At 35.8% G+C, this 23,025-nt stretch overlaps 1 protein-coding gene across 5 annotated transcripts in view; it reads left to right on the forward strand.

The window, feature by feature from the left end:
• Window positions 1–23,025, forward strand: part of chn (zinc finger transcriptional factor charlatan) — a 319,048-nt gene that overhangs the window by 263,235 nt on the left and 32,788 nt on the right. The window contains exon 1 of one of the 5 annotated variants that reach the window (XM_069825313.1): window positions 11,644–11,810. The exons of the other annotated variants lie outside the window; for them this stretch is intronic. The gene's annotated coding sequence lies outside the window, so the exon portion shown is untranslated. Of the gene's footprint in view, window positions 1–11,643; window positions 11,811–23,025 lie in introns of those variants that run through there. 5 annotated transcript variants of the gene reach the window in all.

Raw genomic sequence — 23,025 nt, forward strand, 5'->3', positions numbered from 1 at the left:
GACTCGGGAAGAGTACCCAAAACGCTCATTGCATTCCCACGTTGAATTGCAATACTTAAACGTTGACGCAAATAAGTAGTGCAACGGCAATCACCGGTAATGGAGATCAAAATTTGGCCGATTTGAGATACCAAAACTTTAGCGTCATTACTCCAAGGACCGAAGGTCTCCACAGCAAAGGGGACAAAGATATAATTGTCTAAAAGATGAGCATATTTATTGACCTTCTTCTTCACGGCTAATTCAGCAGCAGATGCTGCGCGTCTGGAGGTATTCGGCAAGTGAGATGGAGCTAGAGTGTCAACGCAAGTTATACAGCCGGGTGTAGACTTATAGTATTTTGTGAAATTATTGAATTAAAAGAATATTGTATGAAAAAATTAGGAGAAAAATTAAGTAAATTATAATATTTTTATATTTAATCTGAATACAAAAAATGCACCAATAACCTTTTGCGATATCGAGAGAGTTTTCGGTGCATAAGAACATATTGTCCGATCGCCGACGGAACTTAACCTTGGAAACAGGGAGTAAATTTTTCTCCGTTAATAATAAATAACCATAACAGAAAATTCTGTAGGATAAAGAATTAATATCATCATATTAAGGGTTCAGAACCGTAGTGGGCCAAGCGCCATTTATTAAAAACGGAGAAAGCAAGGGTTAAAGTTAAGTGAATATCGGTACCATAGTTCAGGCATGTCAATTGATGCCCACAGGAGCAAGCGCGCGCTTTAGAACCCAGGAGAGCCTGAGCGCTTTACAGCGGAAAGGAAAGAGACAGACGAAAGAGGTGGTATATGCCGCTTGGTCGAGCTATATTCAGGGATGGCCAGCACTGATTCAATATATAAAGGGAAGAGAACTTATTAAAACTGTATCCATGTTAATTTTTAGATTTGCCTGAGAAGTATAAGTGCATTATAAGAATGTAAGTTTTAATTTTAATGCTCATTTTTCACAAGTTTGATTTTTTATTCAAAATATATATTTTCTCAACTTTTCGTATAGAAAAGTGAAATTTTCAGGTATAGGCCTATTTATTTAGTAGCCTTACAGAATGTTTTCGTAAATCTAATATACCGTAAATACGTATTACTTAAGATAGTGTATTGAAATTTTTTAAAATATTCGCATGGAAAATGTTTGTAAGGAAATGAATTAATTAAGCAACTACTGTTACATCATAAGCAAAAGATACGTGCCCATGTGTTGTAAAACTGTCAGCTCTATAGCTTCAGCAGATTTCGAGAAAATAATTTAATATTCTGATGATAGGAAGTTGCTCACAAATATCACCTTGAAAGCATAATGCGATAAGACTTTTGTTATATAATATTAGTCACTTAAAACAGATACAGTAACTAGGTAACTTTGCTTTGTACTGTAATATTGTTTTGATTAGTTTATTGATTATTTTTGTAAGGCTAAAAATATCATCAATATAAATTCGAACTTATCATGTCATAGCTCAATCTCTTTCTTTGGAATATCACTTTCTTTATGAATTTAAGTGAATATTCCTTCTTAACTCTCTATTATGTTATTAAGATTTAAAACACAAGTGCAGTATTAAGAAATCAGTGTTAGTACTTTTGTTTTACAGACAATATAGATAATATTAAACAGAAAGAAGCCATATAAAAATAACGACATAAAATTTCACGTTCCGTTTGAAGTTTGTGCACCACTGTTTTCTTAATTCAACAGGTTACCTATTCATATACACAACCCTTCCTCTTTCCATACTTAGCGCTTGCTGCCCGCGCACGACATCAAGGTCAGAGAAATGCGCTTGCTTTGACATCACTGCCATAGTTTAATGAAGATCGACATATCGTTTAGTTTTAATGTGTATACTTTATATGACTTGCTATATGTTTCCATTGAATTATAGTAATAACTTCATTTTAACCCTTGTTTTCTATGGTTTTAGTAAATGGTGCTTGGCCCACTATGTTTCTGAACCCTTCATATAGACAGAAATATCTTGTGGTGTTTTGTGCCTTGATTAACTTTAGAGTTATAGCAAAAAATATATCGTGACATATTTAAATGTTTAATTTGTATAAAATTTCTCGTAATTTATTTTTATTTAAAAATGCAATTTTTTTAAACTCCCTGTGCAAATTTGATATTATATATTTCATATATATTTTGAGGTTTTTAATTACATACGTAAACAAATTCCAAACACTATGTGGTACAATAAAAAGAACTTTTAAAAATTGTAATAGGGCAACACTGTTAAAACTTTACAAAGTAATGGCGATCCCAACCTTGCTTTATGGGTGTGAAAGTTGGGTCTTGACTATCTCACAACAGAAGAAAATAGAGGCTGCTGAGATGAAATTTTTGAGACAGGTGGCAGGTTATAGACTCATAGACAAAAAGAGAAATGAAGATATTAGAAAAGAATTGGAAATTCAGAGTCTAAATGAAACAATCATTGAATACAGACAAAGATGGCAAGATCATATACAAAGAATGGATGAAGATCGTATACCACAAATAATAAATAAATATAAACCTGTAGGTAGAAGAAATGTCGGCAGGCCACGGATGAGATGGTCGGATCAGTTTTCTTGAAGACGGAACGAGCCACAAGGCTTATGCCGTGATGAAGATGATGATGATAATAATTACATACGTACTGTACATATTTTTAGGATCAATATTACATAAAAATCCGGACTCTACTTATAGGCTACCATACAGAAAGAATTGAATGTCCAGACAAGACAAAGAAAACGAGAGGGAAGGAAAAGAGAAGTAGGAGGAGGTCCTCTTCAATATTTACGACTTCTCTGCACGAATTCAACACACAAGGGCATGTCTATCTCCCATCCCCAACACTTTACTCGAATTTGTTGAAATCAGATACAGAAGAGTTACTCCAAACTTTGTCTGCACAGTTTTCCTATTTCTGCTATCTTCTTTAGCTGTCAAAGCGGTAGCGTGTATATCACATACACGCGTGCAAATGAAGTCGTCAGCCGGTTTAACTTATTTCATCTGTATTACGTTTTCAGTTTTGCTTATTGGTGTACACTATCTCTAGGACTGAATGTTTTAACGGTCGAATTATTTCAGCATTTCAGGGTCTGTTCTTACTAATCCTCCTACAGATTGGAGAAATGTATTTTCAGATTTTACAACTTTGTTTCAATCTTTTACTATCTCACTATACTTACTTACTTACTGGCTTTTAAGGAACCCGCAGGTTCATTGCCGCCCTCAAATAAGCCCGCTATCGGCCCCTATCCTGAGCAAGATTAATCCAGTCTCTATCATCATATCCCACCTCCCTCAAATCTATTTTAATATTATCTTCCCATCTACGTCACGGCCTCCCCAAAGGTCTTTTTCCCTCCGGCCTCCCAACTAACACTCTATATGCATTTCTGGATTCGCCCATACGTGCTGCAAGTCCTGCCCATCTCAAACGTCTGGATTTAATGTTCCTAATTATGTCAGATGAAGAATACAATGCGTGCAGTTGTGTTGTGTAACTTTCTCCAATCTCCTGTAACTTCGTCCCTCTTAGCCCCAAATATTTTTCTAAGCACCTTATTCTCAAACACCCTTAATCTCTGTTCCTCTCTCAAAGTGAGAGTTCAAGTTTCACAACCATACAGAACAACCGGTAATATACAAAACCTTATTCCTTTCCTGTGGTCGTGCCAGAGAATCAGTCCCATTCCGAGGCTTATTTGAAGGATTCGTAACAAGCTGTTTTTTACGGTGATGGGTTGTTAGCCCTTCGCCCAACCCCCAAGCTGGAGGACCACCCCTCATCGGCTGTCCGAGACTGCTTATTCAATATATTCACAGCTACCCTCCATATCTGGAGGCCGTCTCCTCTATCCGCAACCTGAGGACGCGCCATGCCGTAATGATAGGGACCCACAATACATGGACTATCTCACTACATGAAAAAAAAAAAAAAAAAAGTCAATTTTGATAGTTTCATGGAGTCTACACGTTTTCACTATCTGTGATACCGAAGATGACTTTGGATTTGTGTGTCCATGTTGTTCAGTGATTTCCCCTGAACTATAAACTAGATTTGATTAATGTTCAGATTACAAGTCTGTTTATCCTGAAAGATTGCACAAGACATAAATTTATTTCAAAATTTGTCAAGATGGAGATAAAAGTTTTTCGCGTTTTACAGCAACCGAGTTGCTTTATGATTTTGCGGGTGACTTCACGGTTTATACTTCATTTTCTTGAACTATTATTCTAAAGGCACACTAAATGAAGTAATTCAATACTAGTCAAATAGGAAGTTAAACTTTCGTCTTCTGAATAACATAAAAAGCGTTTATTATTCTTCGTTTACTTAGTCAAAAGCTTGTTTTCTTCATGCTATTACTACTATTGTGGTTTATCTCACGATGAAGATCCACAACTTTCTATCCATCTTCGATTAGACCTTCCTGAAAGTATCTTTTCTGTTTGCATTTCTTCATGCAGTTGTTACTGTTGTGAATATGTCGATGAGGATCCATACCTTTTAACTCATCTTTAGGCCTTCCCGAAAGTAGCCTACCTTTTCTGTCCGCATTTATTCATGCATTTACTATTGTGGTGAATCTGTCAGTGAAGATCCATACCTTCCTATCCATCTTCGTTCAGGTCTTCCTGGGAGTGAGTACCTCCCCTGTCTCATTTTCTTTATACAAATGTTACTATAGCGGTAAACCTGTCGATAAAGATACATAGTTTCTATCCATCTTCGATTAGGTTTTCCTGGAAGTACTCTTTCTTCATACTCTTCTTCATGCAATGTTGTTATTCTGGTGAATCCGTCGATGAAGATCCATAGCTTTCTATCCATCTTCGATTAGGCTTTTCTGGAAGTACTCTTTCTTTATGCTTTTCTTCATGCAACTGTTGTTATTCTGGTGAATCCGTCGATGAAGATCCATAGCTTTCTATCCAACTTCGATTAGGTTTTTCTGGAAGTACTCTTTCTTCATGCTTTTCTTCATGCAACTGTTATTATCTGGTGAATCCGTTGATAAAGATCCATAGCTTTCTATTCAACTTCGATTAGGATTTCCTGGAAGTACTCTTTCTCCATGCTTTTCTTGATGCAATTGTTGTTAATCTGGTGAATCCGTCGATGAAAATCCATACCTTTCCATCCATCTTCGATTAGGTTTTCCTGGAAGTACTCTTTCTCCATGCTTTTCTTGATGCAATTGTTAATCTGGTGAATCCGTCGATGAAAATCCATACCTTTCCATCCATCTTCGATTAGGTTTTCCTGGAAGTACTCTTTCTCCATGCTTTTCTTGATGCAATTGTTGTTAATCTGGTGAATCCGTCGATGAAAATCCATACCTTTCCATCCATCTTCGATTAGGTTTTCCTGGAAGTACTCTTTCTCCATGCTTTTCTTGATGCAATAGTTAATCTGGTGAATCCGTCGATGAAAATCCATACCTTTCCATCCATCTTCGATTAGGTTTTCCTGGAAGTACTCTTTCTTCATACTCTTCTTCATGCAATGTTGTTATTCTGGTGAATCCGTCGATGAAGATCCATAGCTTTCTATCCATCTTCGATTAGGTTTTTCTGGAAGTACTCTTTCTTTATGCTTTTCTTCATGCAACTGTTGTTATTCTGGTGAATCCGTCGATGAAGATCCACAGCTTTCTATCCAACTTCGATTAGGTTTTTCTGGAAGTACTCTTTCTTCATGCTTTTCTTCATGCAACTGTTATTATCTGGTGAATCCGTCGATGAAGATCCATAGCTTTCTATCCAACTTCGATTAGGTTTTCCTGGAAGTACTCTTTCTTCATGCTTTTCTTCATGCAACTGTTGTTATCTGGTGAATCCGTTGATGAAGATCCATAGCTTTCTATTCAACTTCGATTAGGATTTCCTGGAAGTACTCTTTCTCCATGCTTTTCTTGATGCAATTGTTGTTAATCTGGTGAATCCGTCGATGAAAATCCATACCTTTCCATCCATCTTCGATTAGGTTTTCCTGGAAGTACTCTTTCTCCATGCTTTTCTTGATGCAATTGTTAATCTAGTGAATCCGTCGATGAAAATCCATACCTTTCCATCCATCTTCGATTAGGTTTTCCTGGAAGTACTCTTTCTCCATGCTTTTCTTGATGCAATTGTTAATCTAGTGAATCCGTCGATGAAAATCCATACCTTTCCATCCATCTTCGATTAGGTTTTCCTGGAAGTACTCTTTCTCCATGCTTTTCTTGATGCAATAGTTAATCTGGTGAATCCGTCGATGAAAATCCATACCTTTCCATCCATCTTCGATTAGGTTTTCCTGGAAGTACTCTTTCTTCATACTCTTCTTCATGCAATGTTGTTATTCTGGTGAATCCGTCGATGAAGATCCATAGCTTTCTATCCATCTTCGATTAGGTTTTTCTGGAAGTACTCTTTCTTTATGCTTTTCTTCATGCAACTGTTGTTATTCTGGTGAATCCGTCGATGAAGATCCATAGCTTTCTATCCAACTTCGATTAGGTTTTTCTGGAAGTACTCTTTCTTCATGCTTTTCTTCATGCAACTGTTATTATCTGGTGAATCCGTCGATGAAGATCCATAGCTTTCTATCCAACTTCGATTAGGTTTTCCTGGAAGTACTCTTTCTTCATGCTTTTCTTCATGCAACTGTTGTTATCTGGTGAATCCGTTGATGAAGATCCATAGCTTTCTATTCAACTTCGATTAGGATTTCCTGGAAGTACTCTTTCTCCATGCTTTTCTTGATGCAATTGTTGTTAATCTGATGAATCCGTCGATGAAAATCCATACCTTTCCATCCATCTTCGATTAGGTTTTCCTGGAAGTACTCTTTCTCCATGCTTTTCTTGATGCAATTGTTAATCTGGTGAATCCGTCGATGAAAATCCATACCTTTCCATCCATCTTCGATTAGGTTTTCCTGGAAGTACTCTTTCTCCATGCTTTTCTTGATGCAATTGTTAATCTGGTGAATCCGTCGATGAAAATTCATACCTCTCCATCCATCTTCGATTAGGTTTTCCTGGAAGTACTCTTTCTCCATGCTTTTCTTGATGCAATTGTTGTTAATCTGGTGAATCCGTCGATGAAAATCCATACCTTTCCATCCATCTTCGATTAGGTTTTCCTGGAAGTATTCTTTCTTCATGCTTTTCTTCATGCAACGGTTGTTATCTGGTGAATCCGTTGATCTATCCGTTTCTATCCATCTTCGATCAGGTCTTTCTGAAACCCTTTCTACTATTCAAGCAATTTTTGCTATTGTGGTGAATCAGTTAATGAAGATCCATAGCTTTCTATCCAGCTTTACTTAGCTCTTTCTGGTAGTGGCTTTCCTGTCTGCTTTCCCTCATGCACTTGTTACGGCAACTCCTGAAAGTATCTTTACCTTCGGTGCTTTGTAAGTATGTCAATTGATCGATTATCACATATCATAATAACAAGATTGTTTCATCCAAGTCTTCTGCGTCATTTCTTGTTTTCCATGCAAAAACCAGGAATGTATTCATTTAATGCATTCTCGAATATAAAATTGGTGAATTAGACTGGAAGTGTTTCTGACACATTTTAACCTCCTGTCAATATATGTGCGTGATGTAGCACAGATAGCTGGACACGGGTAATTTTCAGTCGGGGCGAGCCCACCGAAGCTCCTTTGTTGGCGTTGCACCTGTGCACTGATATGAGTAATTGTGGTAACATGCCAATAACATCAACTGCTTTTGAATGTTTCACTATTTAAAGTGTATAAATATATTATACACGTCAAGATGGTTTTAATGCATATAAATCTGCCCACTAGTCATTGAAAAGAGCGTGAAGTATGTTTAATTATATAACGACACTGTATTGGCTGCGCGGTTATCTAATGTCGATGAAACTGTTGATACTGAAATGGTATTTCGACTAGAGGAGTCCGAAGACTGTCCGTGTGAGATCACCCGAAATTCGCCTATAAAAGGAGTAATCGGGTTAAGTTATCGGGAAAAAATAAAGACGGTAAACTTACTAATTTGAAATGGGGCAGTGGAACAAGTGGACAGCTTCAGATACTTGGGGGTGTAACTATAAACAGTAACATGAGCTGCTGCCAGGAAGTCAAAAGGAGGATAACAATGGCAAAGGAGGCCTTTAATAGAAGAACGAGCATCTTCTGCGAACCTCTGGAAAAATAACTAAGAGAGAGACTAGTGAAGTGCTTTGTATGGAGTGTGGCATTATATGAGGCAGAAACATGGACATTACGACGAAGTGAAGAGAAGAGACTAGAAGCATTTGAAATGTGGGTATGAAGAAGAATGGAACGTGTGAAATGGTCAGACAGAATAAGAAAGGAAGCTGTGCTAGGAATAATGTTAAAGAATAAATAATACTGAAACTGATCAGGAAGAGGAAAAGGAATTGGCAGGGTCACTGCCTGAGAAGAAACTGCTTACTGAAGGATGCACTGGAAGGAATGGTGAAGGGAAGAAAAGATCGGAGGCGAAGAAGGTATTAGATGACGGACAGGATTAAGATACAGTACATAGATCGTATGCCGAGACTAAGAGGAAGAAGACTGGAAAATACTGGGCTTACAGTGAAAGACCTGCCCTTGGGCAGAAAATTATTATTATTATTATTATTATTATTATTATTATTATTTTACACAACATGGAACTGCACGCATTGTATTCTTCACCTGACATACAGTAATTAGGAACATTAAATCCAGACGTTTGAGATGGGCAGGGCATGTAGCATGTATGGGCGAATCCGGAAATGCATATAGAGTGTTAGTTGGGAGACCGGAGGGAAGAAGACCTTTGGGGAGGCCGAGACGTAGATGGGAAGATAATATTAAAATGGATTTGAGGGAGGTGGGATATGATGGTAGAGAATGGATTAATCTTGCTCAGGGTAGGGACCAATGGCGGGCTTATGTGAGGGCGGCAATGAACTACCGGGTTCCTTAAAAGCCAGTAAGTAATAATAATAATAATTATTATTATTACTATTACAATTAGTGTCAAATTTGGTGTTCTCATGATAGCAAAATACGTATTTCCATAAAAAAGTGTGTTGTGTTCAATTGGTTATTTAAAGACGCTATATCAACTGCCAGGGTACCTAGCATAGGTGGAATTAATAACAGCTGGACTAGTCATGAGAATACGTGACATTCGTCTTACAGTTGAGGAAAACTTCGGAAAAAACCATCGGGCTTTCTAACCACTATTCCAACTTACGCCTTACCAAGACCTCGAATCAGGAACAATATTCGTTACTCCAAGACTATACAGGTGGTTTTGATGGTGGTGATAATGGTTATGTGATAGTGGTGAAGATGGTTGTAGTAGTAGTGATAGTGATAATGATGATCATGGTGATGGTGATGATTATACAGTAGAGCCTCGATTATCCGTCACCCTATTAACAGATTGGCGGATTATCAGACAGTTTTTCTCTCGCTCCCCCCCCCCTTCTTTTTTTCTACAGGAACATATGAAGTAGATACTATTGCACCTTATATTAGTAACATATAGCCTACGTATTTTTTCTAGAAAGTGTTGTTATAAGCATTTACACTTACACAGTTTTGGTCTACTAATCGAGTTGCCGTACTCTAAACTTCTATATAAAATGTATTACATGAGTGTCAAAAGGTTGTGATAAGTATCGAACGAAATGCAAATAATTAAGTGGTTTGGGGAAAGAGATATTGTGGCTCATCTCGCATCACAATACGAGACTGATGTTACAACTGTGCGCGATTTAATAAAAATCAAGGATAAAGTGTACACAGTATGTAAATCTACAACATGAGATCTTCACTATTCCTATCTTTCCGCTGACAGCCATTAAAAGACTTTTGTGCGAGATCGTGCGTATTTGCTTGTTTTCCGCACAGAACCAATACGCGGTACGTATGAAATACCACATTCAGTATTCCCAACCTAACACACATAACAATTTCCCTCTCCTTACCGCTTAAGCGCGACATTCATTTTACTGCTTTAGGCTTTTAACATATTCTTTTTAGAGACGTTTAACATAGTAATAATTATAAATTGGAAACTTACCACTGCAATTTCACCTAAATTGCAATGTTAATTATTGTTTTTAAATATTTGCAAAAATTAAGTAAAGTCTACTACTCCACGAAGCTTATTGCATTCCTGATACAAGTAACATTAAGGAAGCAGTGAAAAAATCAACAAGATTCCAGATGCCGATGTTATTATTGCAATATGTTATATAAATAATATTGTTAAAATATTAAAATGAAAAATAAATCATTACATAACCTTACCGTTTGTTTTAAGTTCGCATTTATAGACTGGGGTAAAAAAAAGACAGACGTATATCACGGCCTGCTGGAGTATAGTAAACACAGAAAACATTTTATAGCAACAATGTTGAAGAAAGATATTTTGGTTTTCCGAAGTTGCCGTCATTAAACAGAAACCAACATGGAGATTTCATTGCAACTAATTAGAAATTCGTCTTTCAGGTATGTAATAAACGATCTTCGCACAAAATAATGTACGATACACGAGCGGTATATTTGTTTTCATGTTCTCGGGAATTAAAAAAGCTCAACTACGTTTCGCTTTTTCAATCTTTTCCTCGAACATGAAAACGTCAACATACCGCTCTTGTAACGTATATTACTATTCTTACACCTTAAAAACACGTCGTTGAAAGCCGTACTTAAATTAATGAACTTCTGATTCACTACCAAGCGTATTAAACACAAGGCCACGGAAAAAATGACGAACGTTCAGTGTTAGTCACTTAATTTACGAAAATATTTTATGGTACGGATTATCCGATCTTTCGATTAATCGTTCAGTCAACACCCTTCATTACCACGGATAATAAAGCTTCTACTGTATGCGACAAAATTCTTCCGTCCTTTTCTCCCTTTGGTTATGTACATAATACCCATCAGGTGATTGACATAAGCAAAGATGAATGTGTTGTATTGTATACGCTATAGCGGGAATCGTAGCTGATGCTGCTGAGAATTTCTTACACCTAGTAAAAAAGCAGGATCGTCCTTCCTGCCCTTCCTATGCAGATCCGCTTGCATATTTGCGAAAAAAAAGACTCAAATATTGGCAATCGGGATGTTGGGGGAGCGCGAGAATCGATCCGAATGTCTTCTCGAGAGTAGTCACATCGAGCCACAGAGCTCGATACCATCCCTCCCACAGAGAGAGAGGAAGAGAGCACAAAACTTGGCGATTTAAACCGGCAGAGAGAGTCTGCAGAGAGCAGAAGGTCTCGCCAGAGTTACAGAGTCATACGCGCCCAAGTAACCACTCAACCACCCACTTCGGGATCACAATATTTTTTTTTTGGGACCCACCCTGTTGTGGGCTCTCCCAACCCAACCTGGCGGTCGCCTAGCAACAGTGAGGGGCAGACCCTCCCCGTTCCCCCCACCTCCCACTCCTCATACCCATCCCACTCAGAGCTCCAGCTTTTTTACCTCCCATTCTCCTGATGCACGTATGTATGTGTGTGTGAAGGGGAGAGAAGAGAAAGAGGTGGATTGAAGAGGGAGGGAGAGAAAGGGTGGGAGGAAGTGGGGGAGAGAGGGAGAAGCCGGACTTGGTGGGTCGAACATTCATCTACCAACTTCATAGCAGGTGACATTAGAGTGAGCCGATAGCGTTTCCAGGAGTTGCGGAATTCTGTTCTTTTAAGGAAAGTGGGGATTAAACTGTGGAGAAAAATACCTAAATTCCATGTACATATTTTGTCGCGTCGGAGGAAGACCGCTACAACTAACCACAATACACACACAGGTAAATCAAAATCAGTAATTTTGAAACGCATGCTCAAGCACAATTCTGTTCACTTAAAACAATACACGTATCGACAGTTTAAATTCCCCGCGCTGACGATATAAACACTATATACGCATGAGAAACAAAACACGCATGCGCATGGGTGTCACGTCATGAAATATAAACTTCAGAGTAATGCCAAATTCACTGCAGGTTGCTACGTGTAAATGTTATTGGTTACCAACTCCGCTGGCTGTTCATTTGTTTTATTTATGAATAGACAACGTAGCTTGTAGGAAAAGTGTTTACTTTTTATAACAAAAAGCGAAGTATTGTGACGCTAGGAAAAAAATAGATTTCAAAAGTTACACGGAAGTACAAGCTTTTAGGAACCCAGATACCGAAAAAGCGGTTTGAGCATGGCATTTGTGTCTGTATCTCTTTGTGTGTCATGTACAGGGAATTCTTACGTCAGGGAATGAAAACTACAGAGTAATGTCAAATTTACTGCAGATTGCTACATTATACAGGGCGTTTTAAAAAGCATTCAATATTTTGAGAGTTAAGGCTCATTCACAATTAAAATTAAACATAACGTAATCATTAACTTAAGAATATAAACGTTACGGTAAAACCAAGAAGTCATACCATCATTCACGATGGGAACATAAACATAACAGCAAACATACTTGGTAACCATGGAAACATAACGACGCCATTCCCTCATATTCTGTCGTATACTTCAGCGCTCCACGATTGTGTTCTGTTTTCAAATCACGTAAGCATAAGCATGAAAGTTTGGAGTTTGCAAACTTTCATGTTAACGTCTTACGGCAATGTTTATGTCAATGCTTATGTGAATCATTGTGAATGATCCCATTTGCTAGCCTGGGCGCAAACTTCTGTGTTTATGTTACGGTATTGTTTAATTTTCATTGTAAATGGGCCTTTAGTAGTACTCTTTTAAACAAGAAGAAAAATCTAAAAAAACATGAGTAGGCCTATTTGTTCATCAACACCATAGGAGATGATCAATCTTGTTTACCTTTTGTTTAGCCCTACCACATTTCCGATATTATACTAGCAAGCAAAGATCTCATATTAGAAGATATGTTGTTCTTACAATACCAATTTCAAAGCCCATTTTCGTAAAAAAAAAAAATTAATTTTAGGAACCATGTTTGTTAGATTTTTTTTATGAATATTACTGCCTCTCAGAATTCTGAAAGATTTTTTTTTATGAAAATCACATTGAGCATATCCTATGATGTTTATAAATAAGTATAAGATTTTCGTTATCTCTTGAAACCAATGCATGCGTGCGTCGTAGCTTATAGTAAGAACTTATAGTGAGAGCAACTGAGCTAGCTAGTTACAAGTTAAAGCGTAGCGAAGGAAGCTTCCCAGTTCACTTTCTTCTTCCCCTCACGTGCAGGTAGGTTTCACGAGATAACGAATGGCCTATACCGGTACTCTTATTTAAGATGATATTAATATTAGGACTTATGTTTATTAGATTTTTATTTCTTGTTTTGTTGACTACTACCATCACTTGGAATACTGAATGTTTTTTTTTTTCTCTTTAAAGGAAGTCACACTGTCCATTTCCTATGATGTTAATGAACAGGATCTTGTATCTCGGAAGATATTAGCTTTAGGTCCCATGTTTATTAGACTTTTATTTCTTATTTTTATGAATACTACCACCTCTCAAAATATTCAAAGCATTTCTTTAACACCTTATATATAATATGTTATTGTTTACTACCTCCACTTGCTCTTTAGGCCTACTTATTTACTTACATACTTATGGCTTTTAAGGAACCCGGAGGTTCATTGCCGCCCTCACATAAGCCCACCATCGGTCCCTATTCTGAGCAAGATTAATCCAGTCTCTACCATCATATCTCACCTCCCTCAAATCCATTTTAATATTATCCTCCCATCTACGTCTCGGCCTCACCAAAGGTCTTATTCCCTCCGGCCTCCCAACTAACACTCCATATGCATTTCTGGATTCGCCCATACGTGCTACATGCCCTGCCCATCTCAAACGTCTGGATTTAATGTTCCTAATAATGTCAGGTGAAGAATAACAATGCGTGCAGTTCTGTGTTGTGTAACTTTCTCCATTCTCCTGTAACTTCATCCCTCTTAGCCCCAAATATTTTCCTAAGAACCTTATTCTCAAATACTCTTAATATCTGTTCCTCCCTCAAAGTGAGAGTCCAAGTTTCATAACCATAAAGAACAACCGGTAATATAACTGGTTTATAAATTCTAACTTTCAGATTTTTTGACAGCAGACTGGATGACAAAAGCTTCTCAACCGAATAATAACACGCAGTTCCTATATTTATTCTGCGTTTCATTTCCTCCAGAGTGTCATTTATATTTGCCACTTGCTCTTTACTTGTCTTATTTACGAATACACAGCGGATGTTGCAAGGAAAGTGTTTACTTTTCTATTATGAGTACTTACTTACTTACAAATGGCTTTTAAGGAACCCGAAGGTTCATTGCCGCCCTCACATAAGCCCGCCAGCGGTCCCTATCCTGTGCAAGATTTTTCTATTATGAGTAGGCTCTACAAAGCAAAGGAAGTACTGTGGCACTGGAAAAATAGTAATTTGCGTTACAAGAGCGGCATGTTGAAGTTTTCATGTTCGAGGAAAAGTTTGAAAAAGCGAAACGTAGTTGAACTTTTTTAAATTCCGAGAATTGAAAGAAAACATACCGCTCGTGTATCGTACATTATTTTGTGCGAAGATCGTTTATTACATATCTGAAAGAGGAATTTCTAATTAGTTGCAATGAAATCTCCATCTTGGTTTCTGTTTAATGACGGCAAATTTGCAAAACAAAAATATCTATCTTCAACATTGTTGCTTTAAAATGTTTTCTGTGTTTACTATACTCCAGCAGGCCGTGATATACGTCTGTCTCCCCCCCCCCAGTCTATGATGAGTCTGGAATCTTGTTGATTTTTTCACGGCTTCCTTAATGTCACTTGCATCACGAATGCAGTAACTTTAGTGGAGTTGTAGAGTTTACTTAGTTTTTGCAAATATTTAAAAACAATAATTAACAGTGCAATTTAGGTGAAATTGCAGTGGTAAGTTTCCAATTTATAATTATTACTACTATATTGGACGTCTCTAAAAATAATATGTTAAAAGCCTAAAGCAGTAAAATCAATATGTCACTTAAGCGATAAGAAGAGGAAATTGTTATGTGTGTTAGGTTGGGAATACTGAATGTGGAATTTCACACTTTCCGTGGATTGGTTTTGTGCGGAAACCAAGCAATTACGCACGATCTCGCACAAACATATTTACAAAGTTCCACGTAAATACGCGTTTTTAGGATCCCTGAAGAAACGGTTTTGTGAATGTTATGTACAGGGAACATTTACGTCAGGAAATAAAAAGTATAGAGTAATTAAAATCAGATTTAATGCAGATTTAAAATTCCATACTGATATTGTATTGAATTAAAAATTTGTATATTATTCACTCACAGGATAGGAAACTTACACAAACTTTACTATAAAAGTTAGTGCCGAAAAAACTGTGAATATTGTTAAATGTACAAAAAAAACTTAACATACCCTTGATTATGCAGACCTCTAGTGTGTGTAGGAATATTCAGTAATGTATTTTGCATGACGAGAATAAAAAAATTTGTATCTTTTAAATGTGAAATAACACAGTTTTTTTCCCAAAATAACACCAAAATTAACCAAAATGTTATACCGAAACTTAAAGATTTTTTTTATTCATCGTAAAATAGGATCCCTAATTGTAATGTAAGAATTTGGCTACGCAATGTACACAGAAATGTAACTGACTGATAATATAATAAATTATTTTGTGCGAGATCGTGCGTATTTGCTTGGTTTCCGCACAAAACCAATCCGCGGAAAGTCTAAAATTCCACATTCAGTATTCCCAACCTAACACACATAACAATTTCCCTCTTCTTACCGCTTAAGTGACATATTGATTTTATTGCTTTAGGCTTTTAACATATTATTTTTAGAGCGTTCAATATAGTAATAGTTATAAATTGGAAACTTACCACTGCAATTTCACCTAAATTGCACTATTATTGTTTTTAAATATTTGCAAAAACTAAGTAAACTCTACAACTCCACTAAAGTTACTGTATTCGTGATGCAAGTAACATTAAGGAAGCCGTGAAAAAATCAACAAGATTCCATAGACTGGGGGAAAAAAAAGACAGACGCATATCACGGCCTGCTGGAGTATAGTAAACACAGAAAACATTTTAAAGCAACAATGTTGAAGATAGATATTTTTGTTTTACAAATTTGCCGTCATTGAACAGAAACCAAGATGGAGATTTCATTGCAACTAATTAGAAATTCCTCTTTCAGGTATGTAATAAACGATCTTCGCACAAAATAATATACGATACACGAGCGGTATGTTTTCTTTCAATTCTCGGAAATTAAAAAAGCTCAACTACGTTTCGCTTTTTCAAACTTTTCCTTGAACATGAAAACTTCAACATACCGCTCTTGTAACGCATATTACTATTAAAATGTACTATGAGAAAGCGTGCGTCAAATTCGTGACGATCATTTTTTTTCATAGTTTTCGTTCATAGAATTCGTACCTAAAATATTGCTGCCTACAATGCATGCGTACAAAAATCTGTAGTTGGCAGGTTCCCTACACTGATGCAACATTTTTCTTCCGTCGTATTGGGAACACAATGTTCCCTCTTTCTACAAGATAATCCTTGGAAAAATACGTACATATCTTGTGCTGCCATCTGTAACGAAGCCTGTTATTATTCTTGTGACATATCAAATCATAATTACAATAACATCAATCCTGATTTTGGAGTACTTAATAGAAATTGACGCTTTACATTAGGGCTATAACGCTCTGTTATACCTGCTTAACCCTTCCTCCCTGCACGTCATTATGGAATTAACACTCAAAGCACAACCACAATTAGAAGTACGCTGGCAAACATAAATTCCATTATCAATTATAGGTTTCTGTGAAATTTGATTAGAACGGATAATCCATCTGTAATCTATCAATGACAATCGAGCCCAGAACATAATATATAACACAATACGGCAAAATTGACAGACGCATCGTCTACCTGCAAACCGCTGCATAGACTGACCCGTACAACATGCATGTCAGAGAAGTTGCCAATCATTTCTAACGTAAAGTGGGGTGATTTATTGGGCATTTCTTACGACAACGGCTATAAACTTAGCTATAAATTCTTAAACTGCATTTTACAACCTGCACTGTAGCGCTACAGCAGTTCCAAAAGCTTGAAATTATATAAAACACAAATGCTGCAAACTAAGTTCATTAGACGTTCAAATAAAAATTTTTCAGATTTATTTTCAATGAAGAATATCAGACATTTTGAAAGTTATTTGCTTCCATGATAATGAAACATACTTTTTCTGAATAGTTTTTTTTTTTTTTTACCAAATACCTTTTCTTGAACCTATTCACCTTAGTTTTTGAGTTTCAACGCGAAAACACAAGTAACAATGTCAGGACGATCAGTGGGTTTTTCATGTGGGAGTAAAGCAATAGCTATTTCAGGTTATTATGGATTGTAGGTGAAAGTTAAAAAAAGTCAGGTTTGCTATGCTTTCGAACAATAGACATAGCATCTTGGTATAGCTGCTGCATATACAGCTTGAAATGTAGAGGGTAAAATCATTTTATCCTGCTAAGAGATCTTGCTGAAATGATCGGGAGACTGCAAAATTTTCTAGGCCTCTTATTTTATCAGTAAGTAATACCTTTTGGTCTTTCCTAAGGAACTGTAATTTTTTCGTACTCTCGAGCCAATACTGAAGAGAATGACGTATATAAATATCTACACTACACCGCCATTAAGTATATGAAAATGACTTTTAATAACAATATTATCTTACGTAAGTTTTGTAGTTATATAACAGCCGCCATTCAGTAAATTATAGAAAATATGAAGATCTAATTTAAGATATTCTTTACATCTATTTATATAACTCCAAAACGTTTCACTTTCATATTACTGATATAACATTAATATGTATAAGTAATAAAAAATAGTCACATCATATCATTAACTATAATGGCATCAAACCACTTCAAGTTTTGTAGATTTTAATATCCAATACACAGCTGTACACCGGAAAATCAGACCGAAAATTTTTAGTAAGTCTTAAAGTTTTAAATAAGCAATTGAATTTGAGCTCTAAATATGTCAGCAATCCTGCAGGTCATGGCCTTCGTGTAATAGGCTGTTGTTTATTGTAGTGTGTGTTTTGTTTTATTCTGAAATGCAATTGGTTCTCAAAACTGACGAAAGATGGATTTTGGAAAACATGAAAATTATGTAGGAAAATTAATGCTTCACTGAAAATCACTATTTTTCTGAAAATCCTTGGATGCCAAGCTTCAAAATGACGGATCATTCATTAAAATCCGTTCAGCCGTTTTCCCGTAATATCCATTACCAGTTCAAATTATATATATAATAGATATGTATACCTTACAAACAAGCACAGAAAATAATATACGATTGTGTTTTTCTGGCTGTAGGACTTAAGAAACCTATGTATAAAAGCAATGAAGAAATAACTTAATCAGTGGGCTATGTTTAGAAATTAGCAGGCTTTGACAATTCGTAAAACAAAAGAATATTATATATGTTTGCTAAGTCAAGGCCTGATTTTCTCTTGTTTTACAAATTGTCAAAGCCTGCTAATTTCTAAACATGGCCCACTAAGTTCTTTCTTCGTTGTTTTTTCATACAGTTTTCTCATTTGGCTGTCTCTGTAGTCTGGTGGCCAACATGCTGGCTTCCAGATCTGGGGGTCCCGAGTTAGATTCCAGGACTCAGCTCTCGGGGAATTTTTCCTTCAAGAAGAAAATTTCCCTGGGTGTCCAGAGTCTGAAAATTTGTATGGATATGAGTGTGTCGGGTTATTAATTAGCCAAAATACAAAATACAGAACTGTATATCAGAACTGTCGCTGAACACACGTTTCAACGTCACATTGTTGACGTGTAACTCAATTAGCACAGCCAAAAAAACATTAAAAGATGCTAGAGAGTTAACGGAGAATTAAAATAAAAAGTTTATTGTGGAAATGTTAAATTCTAATGTCCTAATACTCAGAAAAAAAAAACGGTATTGGTCCGTACATTCACGTCATCCCAAATGATTTAATGCAGCGATTCCCTACTGCGGGCCATGAATTCATGAAGTGCGAATTTTTCTTATAGGCTACATATTCAAACCTTTTTATGTTTACGTTGAAGAAGAGTTTGATGCAGTAAAAATTAAATAATTACGATTATGTATAATCCTAGTTAAATATGGAAGCATCATTTATACCTAAGGATATGAATTTATGATGATTATTTTACCCTGATTTCGATGATTAAAATGGTTTGATTTCAGTCAGTATTTCGTAGGAAACGAGCAATTTCGTGCATATTTCGCACCTTAAAGAAACTTTAAAATATAATAAAATATATTATTATTACTATTATTATTATTATTATTATTATTATTATTATTATTATTATTATTATTATTATTGAAAGTTTCTGTAAAACTAACAGAAAATTGTTTGCATCATTAATTCAATAATTCGTAGAACAGAATGCAATCTTAGATACACCGAGGTTCTGTTATTTGTATGCATTCTGATCATGGAAAACTATTTATTACTTTCACTACAAGACGATTCTTGTACAGTAATATGTTTGTAGAACTCGTGAAGTTCCAGGGGTTACCTATGTGATTGTATGTTAAAAGTTTACATAGGAAAATACATGTTATTAGTATTCTCTTATTACGTTATCAGAAATTTATTTATTTATTTATTTATTTATTTTTTTGGTATTTCTGTAACTCGTAAAAATCTAAAAGCTAAGTCAATATGTTTAAAATATTCCTGTAGGTGCAAGTAGGCCTACGTCATTGTTCAAGTAAAGGTCCTCAGAATATTTCCTAGGTTTGAAGTGTGTGAATTGTACGATACATAGACCATCAACAACAAAAAATCAAATGCAAATGCTACGTTTAGGTTTACCGTAATTCAGGGTCTCCCTTATGAGGGAACATCGTTTAAGTGTATCACGTGTTCACAATCTGTCAAACGAATGAATTCCAAAACACCACATAATGTTTTTTTAATTGGTCATTTTGCGACGCTTTAACAACTGCTGTGATTATCTAGCGTCTGAGTGAGATGAAGGTGATAATGCCAGCGAAATGAGTCCAGGATCCAGCTAGAAAGTTACCCAGCATTTTGTTCTTAACGGGTTGAGGGAAAACCCCGGAAAAAACCTCAACCAGATAACTTTCCCAAGCAGGATTTCAACCAGAGCTCGCTCGTTTTTACTGAGAGAAGTAACAAAATTCTTTCCACACGTCTGAAGGTTTTAGCTAAATAGCCTACTTGTTTCATATCTCATATATACGCCAAATTACCATTAACACAAAAATTACAACACTCATAACCAGCTCACAAGCAATCGTTCTGATGGGGGCAGATAAAAAAGTTAATTTTTTTCTTCCACAATGTTAATAATGTCAAAAGAAGTGCTTATACAAATTTTGGCCACTCGACCGCAATTACGAGGACCGTAAAAAAAATAAGTTCGCCAGGGGCCGTTAACAGAAAAAAACACAATTTCATTGGACAAATTTACTGAAACAGACACAGCAATTGTTGAGCTATTTTTCAACATATTTTCCATTGGAATTGAGACTTTTCTCATATCATGGGATCGACAGAGAGAGGTGCAGACGCTGTCAAACGCTGGTTCCGATCTGAGGCGGCTGACTTCTACGACACAAAAATTGACCCTATGGTATCACAAATGTCTCAGTTCCAGTGGGGGGACATGTTGACAAATAGCGCAACAATTGCTGTATCTGTTTCAATAAATATTTCCATGCAATTGTGCTTTTTTCTATAAACGGCCCCAGGGAAAATCACTTTCTGGACGGCCTCGTAATTGCGGTCGAGTGGCCAAAATTTGTATAAGCACTTCTTTTGAAGAAAAAAATTAACTTTTTTATCTGCCCCCATCAGAACGTTTGCTGTTCAGAGCCCTTTTTTTTTAATATCTTATAAACGCATTTATTTGATTTTAATGAATCTAAAACCCTCTATTTATAAAAATATGTTATATTACAAGTTAAGATACATTTGTAAATCAATTTCACTTCCCAGAAACGTTTTCAGATTAATGTTACCTGCTTTGATAGACAGAATTTACAACAAAAAAAAAAACAAGTGATAACTTTTAAACCTCTTTAAATATACCAAAATATTTGGAAACCTGTGAGAGTTACCGAAATCGGACAAGTTGCTGTTTTTATTAAATCTCCTCCACTATAGGAGTAGCATTTACAGGAACCCTGCTGTTCTAACATGCCTCTGTTTTTGACAGTTGAGTTAACGGATTGTCAGCTCAAGGAAAAAAAAAACAGAACAAATCTGTCAATTTGTTAAGCACTAGAAAGAGAATAACCTATACAGCATGTTCAATATAGTAACGGCAATGTCTTTGAGATATAACGCATACGAGATATCACATTTATGTTAGTAATGGAAAATATCATACAATGTAATTCAAATAATTCATTAAACAGTTGAGATGTAGCTCACTCAATGCATATGACTAAACAAAAAATATACAGAGTGAGACACCTAATATTACACCTTGAATGTCTGCTAAACGAAAGCTGTTAATTATGTGATGTTTTCACGAAATCAAAGAACAGATAGGAACTCACAAATTCATCGTACATAAAGTTCTATTTTAGTGAAACGTTTTTCTCCGTACCACTCGAGAAAAATTGTAACAAAGATTACAACACTGCCCCTTATGAGAGCGCAACGATACTGCCCGCGGTGCATTCATTGGAAGGAACTTCATATTTTGTTCCTTCACGGCCCAGGATAATACTTCTGCTACAACACTGATCAAATGGAATGCACAGCCTATGCCTATTATGTTAGACAGTTACAAGTTTCACTCTCATTTGTTTTTATATTTTAAAAGGTTATGTACATCGCAGAATTTTCTGGAAGAAACCGTCCAGCCATCTGAAATGTCGTCTCTTTATACAGGCAATTTCAACAATAACGATGACGTATTATTAATTAATAAATTAATAATGTATTTTGATGCTTCCTTATTTCAGCTTTACATATCCCTACGCAAGTGGGCCATGTTAAAAACAATTTGTGTAGGTTGTGATTTCGGTATCAGATGCATTTGGAAAAGATTCACGTGAAACGTACGAAAATGAACTTAATTTTAATTTAATTAAAAAAATTATTATTCGTATACAAATGGGAGTGATTAATAAATATGGAGAGTATAAAGAAAAAAATATTTAATTTACCAAGATATAATTTTGTAATATCTAACTATGGTATTAATTTCCAAATTAATCCTATTCTCTGTAATGATAATTATATTATTATTCGTTACAATTTCAAACAACTGATTGGCGTCATATTAATGTGTGAATCGTTTCGACTATCAATTACACTGTTGTGTCGAGACTAGGCCGCGTGGAATGAGAAAGCGATTATGAAGCATTTAACGAGAAGGCTTTGCCTTCTTCAATTTAAATAGAGGGAGTATAAAGACAAATTGAAAGAAATACGGAACTTTTACTTCAAATCCCAAACATCCTTACAATTCCAACCATGCCCATAAAACCAATCACGAACAGCATGAACGATTCATGTAATTAGAGGTATTTGATGAATCCCATGTCGCTTTTTTTTATGGAATTATGTTTATATTCCTATCAAAAGTTTCAATGAATAAAATTACAGTAACACTACGTTTTCTGCAAGTTTATATTTCTAATATTGAAGGGAATATTATATGTAGTAATTGCACGAGTGCTATTCCATCTTACTGATAATTTTACCGTGAAATTATGCTAATAAGTTGAAACCACGAGTGTAATTTAATAAGATTATACAACAAATAAAATTAAGTAACTTGCAAGATAGAATTACTTACGTAAATGGTAATAATTATTATAAAACATAACAATAAAACATTATTATGTTTCTTTGCAATGAAGTTTAAAAACAAACTGCTATCTATTACGGCATACTAAATACTATTGCCAACTACTCAGAGCGGAAATACAAAACAACAATACTTAACCTCAAAAGTAAGATAAACTGAAA

This window comes from Periplaneta americana, chromosome 5 (assembly GCF_040183065.1).
Source record: "Periplaneta americana isolate PAMFEO1 chromosome 5, P.americana_PAMFEO1_priV1, whole genome shotgun sequence".
Classification (NCBI taxonomy): Eukaryota; Metazoa; Arthropoda; class Insecta; order Blattodea; family Blattidae; genus Periplaneta; species Periplaneta americana.